We start from the raw sequence: 12,537 nt of genomic DNA, 5'->3' as shown, positions 1-12,537 counted from the left end.
TGAGCAAGGAATGTGTGGTATTCTTTACATAGATACTTCTGTGCTTGAATACTTGATATAATACGAAGACTCGTGTCGGTTTTGTCGCCGTAGACGATAAGAGTTTCGTTAGACGGGAGGTTTAGACGGACTGCTTTCTCGTAGAACATGATGTCGGCGCGATGAAGGCTTAACCAATCCATGCTGATGATAACGTCGAAGCTTTTATCGAGACCGGCATAAGGTTGATTGGGAATGAATGGATATCTAGAGTTAGGGTACATCCTAAGTATATGCTATTCATGCTTTCAGTTTTTCCATTAGCCATTTCTATTGTGAATTGTTCTTTAAGTGTGTGTGGTTGTTGTTTAAGCATGCGAGCAAAATTATGGTTCACGAAGCTTCGCTCCGCTCCACTATCGAATAGAATGCATGCATAGGAGTTATCGAGAAGGAACGTACCAGTCACCACCGTCGGGTCAGCAACTGCTTCCCCATGGCCTATTGCTAGTACCCTCCCTGTTCCGCCAACATTCTTCGCTTTGGGGCAGTCCCTCTTATAGTGGCCCGCCTCGCCACATCCATAACAGGTATGGCTCACGCTAGAGCTGGGGACTTGGGTAATCGGCCTCGCCGGAGATTTACAGAAACAGACTGTGTGTCCTTTCCTGTTGCAGTTAGTGCACTGCATTTCACAGCAGGGGTCGTTGTGGTGGTAATTGCATTTTCCGCACTTAGGGAAATTTCCATCATACTGCCCCACTGGAGCAGTAGCAGCAGCAGGGGTTATTGCGGCATGCACTGCCACAATTTGCTGCTTTTTGGCAGCTCGCTGTTTCTTCTTCTCCTCCCAGAACTTCCGCTTAGTGTCAGCGGGTTTAAAGGGTTCCGGGAAGGCTAGGGTTGTTGTTGTTGCAGGGGTTTTGACTCCATGGTCCATGAGTCGTTGTGCCAGTCGCTTGGCACTGTCGAAGGTAGCAGGGTTTGATGATAGGACATTTCCCTGATACGGAGGCACTAGCCCCCATATGTACCTTTCGATCTTTTTCCCCTCAGTGGGAACCATATTGGGGCAGAGGGCCACCAGTTCGCTGAATCTGGCGGTATATGCGACTACGTTGGTGCCCTTCATGGTTAGGCTCCAAAGCTCCTGCTCCAATTTCTATATTTCACCCCTCGGGCAGTATTCCTCAATCATGAGGTCCTTCATGGTTTCCCAAACCATGTCATTCGCCACTACGAGAGTTAGCGCTTTAACGTGGCCGTTCCACCATGTCAGGGCTTTTCCTTCAAAGGTGCACGCGACATATTTGACTTTGCTCGCAGTAGGGCATGAATAAATTTCGAAGACTGATTCAGTGTTCGTGAACCATTGCGAGAGGGCAATGACTCCGCCGGTTCCCTGAAAGGACTTCGGCTTGCAGTTGGTGAAATCCTTGTAGGAGCACTCTCTCGAGCGCACAGGGATTTCAGTAGGAATAGAGTTAACAGGGGTTCCACCTTTGCTGGCATCAGTAGAGTGATACTGTGCCATGGCAGTTGCCACTGCTGTAGCTACGGCAGCATTCAGGGCTACAGTATCGATGAACGGAGGAGGAGGAGGAGGTGGTGGAGGTACAGGGTTATTCCTGGGAGATTCGCAAGGAGGCATCTTTCAGCTATAAGTTTATAAAGACAAACACAATGGTAAGAATCAATTGTAAGTGGGGTGAGAGTGACACATGGACTAACTAATCATAGCCCAACAGTTGAATGAGTGTTTGAGATCACAACAAGGAAGATTAGTAGGAAAACACAAGTGTACAGATTTTTCCCATAGATTAGGTAGCTGTCAAATAATACTGGTATTACTGATGTAATAAGTTTCAGGGAAAAATCGACCTAATAGTAGGTCTTACATCATACCATACGGAAAGTTTGACAGTTCCTAGATACCTAGTTGGAGTACTGAAAGTTAGGAATATTTTACAGACAAGTGTTACTTAAAGCACAAATACTAAAGGCTAATCCTTAACCAAAAGATAAAGATGTACTAGACATCTTCTAACGGCGATGGGAATTCCTCAGGCGAACCCTGAGGTCTGTCACTTGACGAAACACCTCTTGAAGGTGTCGCTCATGAGCCCTCTGACGGGCTCGAAGTTCCACGACTTCGGCTCGGGAGGCAGCCAGCTGTTGCTGCAGGGTTTCATTGGTTCTCCGGGTCCTTTCCATTTCTTCTTCCAGGCGGCGGATGCGGACTGTGTTCACACCAGAGTTGGCATCAATCTCCATGACTCGGTCGATAGCTGCTCGACCTTATTCACCATTTCGAGTTATGCTGCGGATAATGACGGGCAGAGCTCGATCCGCAGAGCCACCTTTGTTGAGGTTGTAAAAGCTTCGGTCCCCAAAGTATGGTAAGGGTTGACCATGTTCATCACTCCAGCGATTTAAGTTGGTTGCCCACAAAGGTGTAGGACCTGGAAAAACTGGTCGGGGTTGTTGTTTGGGACTTGACCTACTAGCGGTAGGTTGTTGACTTCAGGATCAGAATCGGATCCGCCAGAAAAGCCTTCTGCGAGGTGATCATCCAAAGGGATTGGATGCTCATCTTCGGGCTCTTCTTCGATCCACCCAGCATTGCCTTCATTTGGAAAGTACGGTTCGCCATGATGGAATCCAGCCATTTAGTCTACGCGAGAAGAGAGGTATAAGAATCTAGTGTATAAATAACTTGTAGCAGCACAAAATACCCGTATAGTATTTTAAGTTTAGGTTCTACTGTTCTCCTTGTGGTAATGTTGGTAAGTTTTTAGACTTGTTAACATATCACAACCATTCTAGGGCATATGCTAATCACTCCTCGAACCAGCATAGTTGATCAGGCTATGCCATTCCCAGGACTGACCATACATCCCCGAGCTCACTTGTGATATTTAACAATTGTAATACTTTTGTTCTTGTCATTGTGACATGGATTTTAGTATGAATGTAGACTAGTATAATTAATTAAATATTTTAATATTTAAAGTATGGACTATTGGTCAGAGTGTTTTAATCCCAAATGGGTTTATAGTTAGTATATCTTTTATGGGTTGATATACTCAATTCACTATAAACAATGCTCTGATACCAATCTGTCACACCCCAAAACCAAGAACGGCGGAAACGTTCTGGGGTGGAGGACGTCATGTAAAGTATCACAACACAGTATAACAGTAAATAAGCAAACAACATCATCCATTGCATTAAATATATAATTTTAATACAAGTGTGTTTCGTACAGTTATAGACACCAAAGAGTAAATCAAAATAATAAGATGATTCTTCAATGCACTCCATCTTCTCAAAAGTTGGCCTCGGTACCTGTCTACTATCGACCTGAGAATACAAGTTATTTTGAAAGACTTTATCAGCATTAAGCTGGTGAGTTCATAAGTATTTTAGTGTTGGTGTTTGTATCAAAACGTTTGAATATGGTTCTAAGGTATGAGTTCGTAAAAGGTATGTGAATGTTTGTAAGTGTTTGTAAAAGTTTGAATCTCATAGAAAAACCAATATTTTCTATTAAAGGTAGCCTTCTACCAAGGCGTAACTATTTTGTATGTTCGTTTATTGTAAAAGTGTGTAATTTCCCAAGTGTAACTATCATTAACAAAATATAGTTTGTACATAAATGTTTAAGTGAAATAATCACTAAATATATGTAAAGGGTAAATTATTGTAGTACTGTAGTGTTGTATTATAGGAACTACTGCTATACTAACTACCTTAAACCGGATTTATATTTAGGTATCATGTGATTAATTGTACCATACTATTGACTGGGTAACAACGACTAATGTAGGTCGTAAAAAGAAATGACGTTTGGCACCCGCAGACCTGCAGGTCTGGCTGTAGCTAGCAGCAAGGTGTAGGATAGTCAATCCAGTATAGATCTATACGCAAACTCACGCTCTCCCTTCAAGAGAATTTGGCTACAACTCGGTCCATACATTGAAGTCGTGCTCCGATACAGTGGATCACAATTGTTAACGTATTCATGTATATGTAATGTAATGTTATTCGTTCTAGTATCGTTGTATATGTTCTCTTTCTAGTATAGTTGTATATGTTCTCCTTCTAGTATAGTTGTATATGTTCTCTTTCTAGTATAGTTGTATATGTTCTCCTTCTAGTGTAGTTGTATATGTTCTCTTTCTAGTATAGTTGTATATGTTCTCCTTCTAGTATAGTTGTATATGTTCTTCTTCTAGTATAGTTTTATACGTTCTTCTTCTAGTATAGTTGTATATGTTCTCATAGTAATAAGTACTGACTCATTGAACTAGCAATAGTATAAGTATGATCCTGTGTTACCCCGATGGTAACTTACTAATGATGTAACTAGTACGCATGAATATGGAAGAACTTTTATGACTATATATGTACACATAATATATAATTAATATTGAAACGACCTCCAGACGGCTACTCGATATTCCACCAGACCACATCCAAATCGAGGAAAAGGAAATAGGGCGTCCGGCCTTCCTAAGCCTTTTAAACATTTCTTATATAACTATACATATACAGGCATGCAATTTATAATAAACATAACAAAGTTTAAGTAAAAGTATTTGATAAGTAAAAGAGTTTGTAAAGCAGTTTGAAGTAAAACAGTTTGAATAGTAATAAAATCATTGGTTTTGTAGTTATTAATCACATGTGCTTGATGTAATAACTATAAGTATTCAACTTTTATTCCCCCCTATTAAAGCATTTAAAACATTTAAAATTATTTCAATGGTTAGTTAAAGGGGTATGAACTCACTTGTGGTGAGTGGATTGGATTGAAGTGTCGGGTACGGTGCTAGGTGACAATTGAAGACTTGTACACACGCACAAGCCTAGTTATCACATATATAACTAATTAGCCAATTTATAACTAATAAATTAAGTTGGAACACCCTAGAACATGAAAACACTTTGTTTCAAGTGTTAAAGATCACAAGGATTGCATCCGAGTGTTGGTAGGGCAAGATTAGTGTGTTTAGAGTCCAAGGGTAAACTCCCTTGGAGTTTACGGTTTTGATGGTCAAGACCTAGGGAGTTTACGGTAGTAAACTCTAGGGTTTATGGTTGTAAACTCTACTCCTAATGACCATGTGTTGTTTTGTGGTATAGCAAGCCTATTGAAGTATTTCTACTCAGTGGTTTGGCCTTTGGAAGGGACTAGGACCTCAAAAACACTCCTTGGAGGAGTTTACGGTCTCATGGACTTTTCCCTTTGGGTTTACTATCGTAAACCCTCATGGAGAAGGGTATTGTTATGTTTTCAAGTGCTTAACACAATTAGGTAAGTGTATAAGCTAGTTTCTAAGCCTAAGGAAGGAAAATGACCAACTTATACACACTTTAGGGTGTTTACGGTTTTGGGAGATCCCCAAACCGTAAACACCTATAATTGTTGGTTTTTGATGTTTTTCAATGTTTAAACACAATAAGGAAAGGTTTAAACATGTCAAGGATGGTTTATACATCAACTAGGACTTAGATTAGAGGCTTAAGCACACTTTGGTGCCATTTTTGGTGTTTACGGTCCAAGCATCTCCTTGGACCGTGAACACCTCTAGCCTTGTGTTCTTGACATAATTTCTTGATGTTCAAATGTAATACTAGCTTAAAATCACTCAAGGATGGAAGCACTTACTATTAGAAGGCTAGATTTGAGCTAAAAGGCCAAGAACACTTACTGTGTGTTCTTGGTGTTTTGGAAATCTAGTCAAAATACACATATGAGTGGATGATTAGATGTATAAACACTAGATTAAGTGTTTTACTAACTTAAAATGGTTAGAACAGTTACAAGATTGAAGGTTTGGAATAAAAACTAGGATGATACTTGAAAGAGTTCTTGGAGTTTACTCTTTTGTGAACTTGGGGAGTAAACACAATTAACTAGACTTTTGGGGAGTAAACTCATACATAGGTATGAGTTTACGGTTTTTAGGTGAATTGTCAACCCATACATAAAAGTTTGGTCGGGAATTTCTAAGACGCGAGGTGTTTGAGGTTTTTGAAATTTAAAACCCGAGACGACACTTTCTTTCACCCGTTCGTTTAAAAATAATATTAAATTAATCAAACGAACTTTATATTTCTAAAAAAAATAAGAAATAATAATATTAACTTATGATACGAAGTGGTTGACTTTTAGGGTTTGACCAAATGGAAATTTCGGGTTGTCACACATTCGCTCATCTTCTTTGCAGATTGTTGTCTAGGTAAGCTATTGGCAGGAGATCTATGTCCGAGCCAAGCACACCGAGCTATGACTATCAAACCTATGATACAAACCAGAGCACATAGTAGGGCAGCGAAGATGACGACGAAATCCGATTCCACAGAGACTGCCTCTATCGATTTTGCTTCCGCCTTCAACGAAGTGACACGGAGAATGAGATGAATGATACTGGACGTGACGAACGTGGGGGTGTGTGGCCGACATTCCAAACACGGTTAGATTAGGGTTTAGAGTTTGAGAGAAGAAGAGATGTGGTGTGTAGGAGGCGGTAACGACACAAGAAATATGAGAGTGAGGGAGAAATTATAGGAATCGACTAAAGTTGCAATTACCATCATACCCTTATCACTTATTAAAGTTACACTTTAATACCAAAAAAATTCATAATTTACATAAATGGTCCGTTTGATAATAGCCTTAGATTTGAATATTTAGATGGTCTAGATCTGTTCTCGCGTTCTCAACCTTTCGGGTGTTCTCATTTGATCCTACTCCTAGATATATATATATATATATATATATATATATATATATATATATATATATATATATATATATATATATATATATATATATTGTCACACCCCCGCCCGAGGCGGTGGAACATGTCGGGCGGTGTGACTTAGTTCATGGATCACATGTAAACTGAATATAGAGCACAAGTATAACAATAAACAAAAAAACATTTGTATTCCATATTTGGTTCTTATAGATTATATCATAGTACATGAATTCCTTAAACAAGTAAGCATACAAAACAAAAACTAGTAAACTAGATAGCCTAAAATTCATGACTAATCTGTCTTCTGAATTGCTTGATAATAGATTCCTTGAGAATACATGTACTTTTGAGGGTCAACACAAGGTTGGTGAGGTTTATAGGTTTTCTACTAACAATAGTCTTACTTTTAAAAAGTCTAAGAAATATTTTCTTTGTTAGTAAAACCACACTTAAAACTGTGTTTGTAATGAGTCCTTGAATAACCATTGAAAACCAGAAGATGTCTTTGCATAAGTAAATCCATATTCAAAATTGTGTTTGTAACGAGTCTTTGAATTACCACTGAAAGTTGTTAAGACGTTTTCGCGCACGTATTAACCAATAAAATTTCACGGCCCAAAGACCTAGTAGGATCAGTTAATTTTTCTAGCCCGAGTGTTGTTGTTGGTTAGTGGATCGGGGATAGGCCCAAGTGTTGGTGTCGGTTGGTGGAATGGGGTAGGCCCGAGTGTCATTGTCGGTTGGTGGATCAAGGTTAAGCCTTAGTTTTTTTAGTAGATAGCTAAGCAGGGTTGTCGAAGCCAAATAGGAGTGTGGCCTAGTTTTGTATGTGACTAGTTGGTTCATGTCGCGATGGTGCACGTATTAGCAGGATTAGCATGACGGCATTTGGCTGAGGAGGTTTAGATCTGACTAAATCTGCATGTTTTCGGTTAGTTTGCTGAATGTATGGGGTTACATCTTGAAGTGGAAGAAAGAGCAGATATCGAGGATGAAATCTAATTTAAGTGGGGGGATATCGTAACATCTTGTGTCCCGTCAATTCTTATTTCAGTCTCATGGTCCGAAAGTCACTTGTTTAAAGGCTTTCGGCCTTAAGGAGGTACTTTTTAGACCTTTTGGAAGGAGGCGATGATGGTTATGAGATCTAAACCTTTGAATTGTGTTTTAGGGTGAAGGGTAGAACGGGAAAAGTCATAAGCCAGATTCTTGCATGAAAAATGGATTTTTATTCGAAAATTTTTTAGTCCAATATATGTTTATAATATTGTAGAGCTCTTAAATACCTTTATGTGGATATAAAGAACATCCAAAACGAAATTGGAACGAAGAAGTTACGACAGTTTGAAGTTACGATGATTTTTAGGTCAGTTGCATATGTTGGGCATATGGGGAGTATGTTGGGCGTACTTGGGCATCCCTAGTATGTTGGGCATAAATTGAGTACGTTGGGCGTACGCGACCACTACCCAAACCCTATTTTTGTCATTTAAGCCCTATTTAAGCTCCTTAACTTCCCTAAACCCACTCCAATCTCATTCTTCACCTCTCCAATACCCTCTCTTGAAACCCTAACCTTATTTTGAGTTATGTCAACAAGAAAAAGGTGCTTTATCTGCTTTGGAGTGTTCTTGGTGCACCTTGGAGACGAATAAAGTCATTGAAGATTCGTTGGTTGCATTGGAGCTTCTAGATCCAAACATTGTTCACCTTGATCTTTATTCTGGAAGTATAAAGTTTGAATCTTGCAGATGAAATTATTAAATCTAGCTAGTTTTGGGTGTTATGAGCTTTTGGTCACTTTAAGTGCATAAAGTTTAGGTCTTGGAAGTTTGTGACCTTGTTATGGATAATGTTGGAAGCTTTATCCATCTAAACATCATATTGATTCAGATATGATGGTTGGAGACTTGGACTAAATGGATTATGTTGAAAAAGATGCACTTTTGGTCCCTTGTACGACTTAAAGACTAAATCTTGTTTGTTAGGACCATTCTAATGGATAAAGTAGGAAACTTTATCCATTATGGAGCTATTAGGAACCATAAAAATGTGATCATGGTCCTTCTATCCCTTCCATGCAAGATTTGCGATGTCTTAGTGGATTGATAAGTTAGGATTTTAGCTTTTGGACATTCCCTAGCCATGGAAAATCATAAAAGTGGAAGCTTTATGACTTAAGACAATGTTTTGAGGCTAGATCTGAGTTTGGGTGAAAAGTCCTTAAGGGATTAAGTGCTTAATGGACAAGAGGGAATCAGGTAATTTTCTTATGATAGGCGTACTAAGGCATCCCATGTATGCGGTGTGCAAGTTGACTACACAAGACGTACTTAACCACCCTTAGACTTTCACTTTTGTTGACTCTCTTAACCGTTGACGTTTTGACCAAGTTTGACTTTAGGTCAAACTTGAGGGATTTTATTGGTGTTTATGATTTTATATGGCTATGATGTCAGCGGATCCATAGGAGCAAGCAGTTTAGTAAGGAGCATATCACGATGTTTTGGGGATTCATCATTTTAGGTAAGTTTCACGTCATTTTACGATGGATCGAATACACTAATGCTGACCCACTACTTGCAGTTATCTGTTAGAAGAGAGATACCTTAGGGATTGTATATAGTCATGTGGGATAGAATGGGGACTCTTGGTCTAGACTCCTTTACCTATTCCTAGTTTGGTTGTGGTTCCAGAGTAGGATTTCCTGTCCGGGTGGCTATCTCACCATTAAGTATATACAATTATGCATTTCTGGTATGTCGATGTTTAGTATGTTAATATTTAGTATGTTGCTAAGCTGTAGCGATCTGTAAGATTTACGTCCTGGTAACGAGTATGTTACCATGCCATAGTGGTATGTTAGATATATATCCTGGTATATAGAATGTTGTTATTCGGTAGTGATCTGTAGAACTGTATGTCTACTTGTACTTGTTGGTTATCATCTAGTGAAGTGCCCTAGGGGTTGTGTGTCCTCATGTAGGATAGCCAGAGAACTCTTGATCAAGGATTTATTGCATGTTCCTTGTTTTGTTATGGCTCTAGAGTAGGATCATTTGTTCGGGTGGCTATCTCACCTCTGGGTACTTATGGTTACACATTTCATGGAGGTTAGTTAGTAGTGGGACTGTGTGTTTTTAGAGGACTAGTAGGCGGTAGTGATATGTATGATTGTTGTTTGTCTATATTATGTGCCTACTTGATCCTTGTTTCTTTATATGTTCACATATAGTAGTAGTGGGTTGAGGCGGTCCTGCTATGTGTCGTAGGCTAAAAGACCCGGTGCAGGCCGGCTGTAAGCCGTAGGCATAGATGCTTTGGGAGATCGGTTGGGTTGAGGTGGGACTCCAACAAACCCTGGGTATCCCATCCTGATGACTGAGTGGACCCGATGCTTGCTTGTACGTTTAGCATATAGGGTATTTTGGGGCAAACTCACTAAGCTTTATGCTTACCTAGTTGTTTATTGTTTCAGGTATCATCGGTGGCAATGGGAAGGCGACGGTGGGACTGTACACAGTTATCAACAACATTGAGGATTCCACGTTTTCTATGATACTCAGATTTTTAATATATGTCATTTGGAATAAATAGTTTTCCTAATAATGGATTTATAAATTAGGAAGTTTTACCTTAATAAAAATGAAAATTTTTGGTTGTGAAAAATGGTATGTTACAAGTTGGTATTAGAACCCTGGTTTGAGCGAATTGGAGGAACACTTGTGTGAATCCAGTCTGAAATTAGGATCCGAGAGTTTATGCAAAATGTTTTTGAAAAAGAATTTATAATAAAAATGTTGGTTTAGGGATATGGGCTCGGTCTCTTTTCATGTTCTTGTTTGATTGTTGACTTGGGATCATGAAACGTAGACCTTGATCTAACTTTGGTTTTACAGGAAGATGCGGTGTATACAGTCATCCAGAGGCCGAACAAGAGAGTGGTTCCCAAAATACCCATACTTGTTACGTTTGTTGAGCTCTGATTTTTGTGATATATGAAATGTTAGAAAAAAGATGCTAGTGGATAAGGTTCTTTTAGAAACTATTGAATACAAGTGTCTGAGTTCAGTATTGCCTTATGATATAGGTGGTTGCTTGTTATATGTTACTTGATTGTGTGATTGCTACGGGTATGTTAATTAGTTATATATGGTCGGAACTGAATAGCCCTAGAATGATCGACTTGGCCTTACTTACTGTTCCTTTTTTGGTTGTGGTCTTAGGGCCACTAAAAGAAAACAGGCCTTTAATGACACACATTGTGTGTCATAAAAGGGTACAGATGACATGCAAATGTGTATCAAGGAAGGCCTTGTGATAAAGGAAGACGACACGCTTTTGTGTGTCGTAAACTTACGACATGCATTTACGACACAGATTGTGTGTCAAGGAAGACCCTGTCATAAAGGAAGACGACACGCATTTGTGTGTCGTAACCTTACCACGCACGTTTAGGACACGCATTGCGTATCATTAAAGCCTCTATCATAATTGAAGATGACACACATTTGCATGTCATAAACTTCAGCAACCATTTATGATATGAATATACGACATTCCTTTACGATACTCATTTACGCATAATAAAAAATATAAATACAAATATATACCAAAACAATCATTTTCATCCAATAACATCACGTCAAAAAATTGTAATACATTGATATATGGGGATCTGATTATACATTGTTATTAAGAGGTTTTCCCTAACTGTATAACCTAATACTACATTGCTATTAAGAGACACCTCTTTGTTTCAGATATCATGTCAAAAAAAATCCTCCATATCCTTGGTTTGCCACCTGGTGTACTAGGCAGTTGTTCGCCGGGCATACAAATTACAAGCACTTAATTAGTAATTTTGTGATCCTTCGACTCCATTTCGCGTGTACCTTTTAGAACAATAATAAAATAAGACAATAGAGATTACATGGATTCAAATGTTAATGTGGTATGAAAATCGTCATCATATTATTTGGCATCATTTCAAGAATTCATAAAAGTTATTTAATATATTTGATAAGTTGGTGATAGTAATTAAAAATAGCTTGTGATTATGAACATACAGAAGTATTACCGTACCAACAAAAATCATAGTTTAAACTTTAAAATCAATCAAACTAACAAACTTCATAAACTCATAATCTAATCTTCCATTGGCCTCTTCCCCATATCATTGTCATTCATATGTAACATATTTAAAGCTTGTGCAATCTCTACATAAACACAAATGAAAATGTTGTTAGTATTTAATAAAAAGTAATAATTGTATAAAAAAGAACAAAGATAGTAATTTTTTTAACCAAAGCAATATCATCATCGTTCAAGATGCCATCAACATTGTCAACTATTGGATTTGTAGACTTTCTCACCTAATCTTGGGTGCATAACAAAGTTTCAACTATCAACGTCAATAAACTAGTCTGATACTCACTTACAACTCTACCACATGTGCTAAACGCGGACTCAGACGCTACACTTGAGATTTGCATCGACAATATGTCTAACAACAAAGAATTAAATTATAACAACATTAATTTATAAAGAAACTATGAAAGACTAACAAAAGGTAATTACTTTTCGCCATCCGAGCAATTGTTGGGAACCTAATCGTGTTTACTCTCCACCACCCAAGAATTGAGAAATCTTTTATATAATTAACTATATTCTCTTTCAAATAAGTTCGTAACTCATTATCCGTTGGATCCGAGTTGCTACCTCCCGTACAATGAAAATCACCGAAAAAATCGTTATCATCATCAACATCAATGACTAATTGACTCGC

This window comes from Lactuca sativa, chromosome 7, assembly GCF_002870075.4.
Source record: "Lactuca sativa cultivar Salinas chromosome 7, Lsat_Salinas_v11, whole genome shotgun sequence".
In the NCBI taxonomy this organism is placed as follows: Eukaryota; Viridiplantae; Streptophyta; class Magnoliopsida; order Asterales; family Asteraceae; genus Lactuca; species Lactuca sativa.
This window is presented reverse-complemented; position numbering follows the sequence as displayed.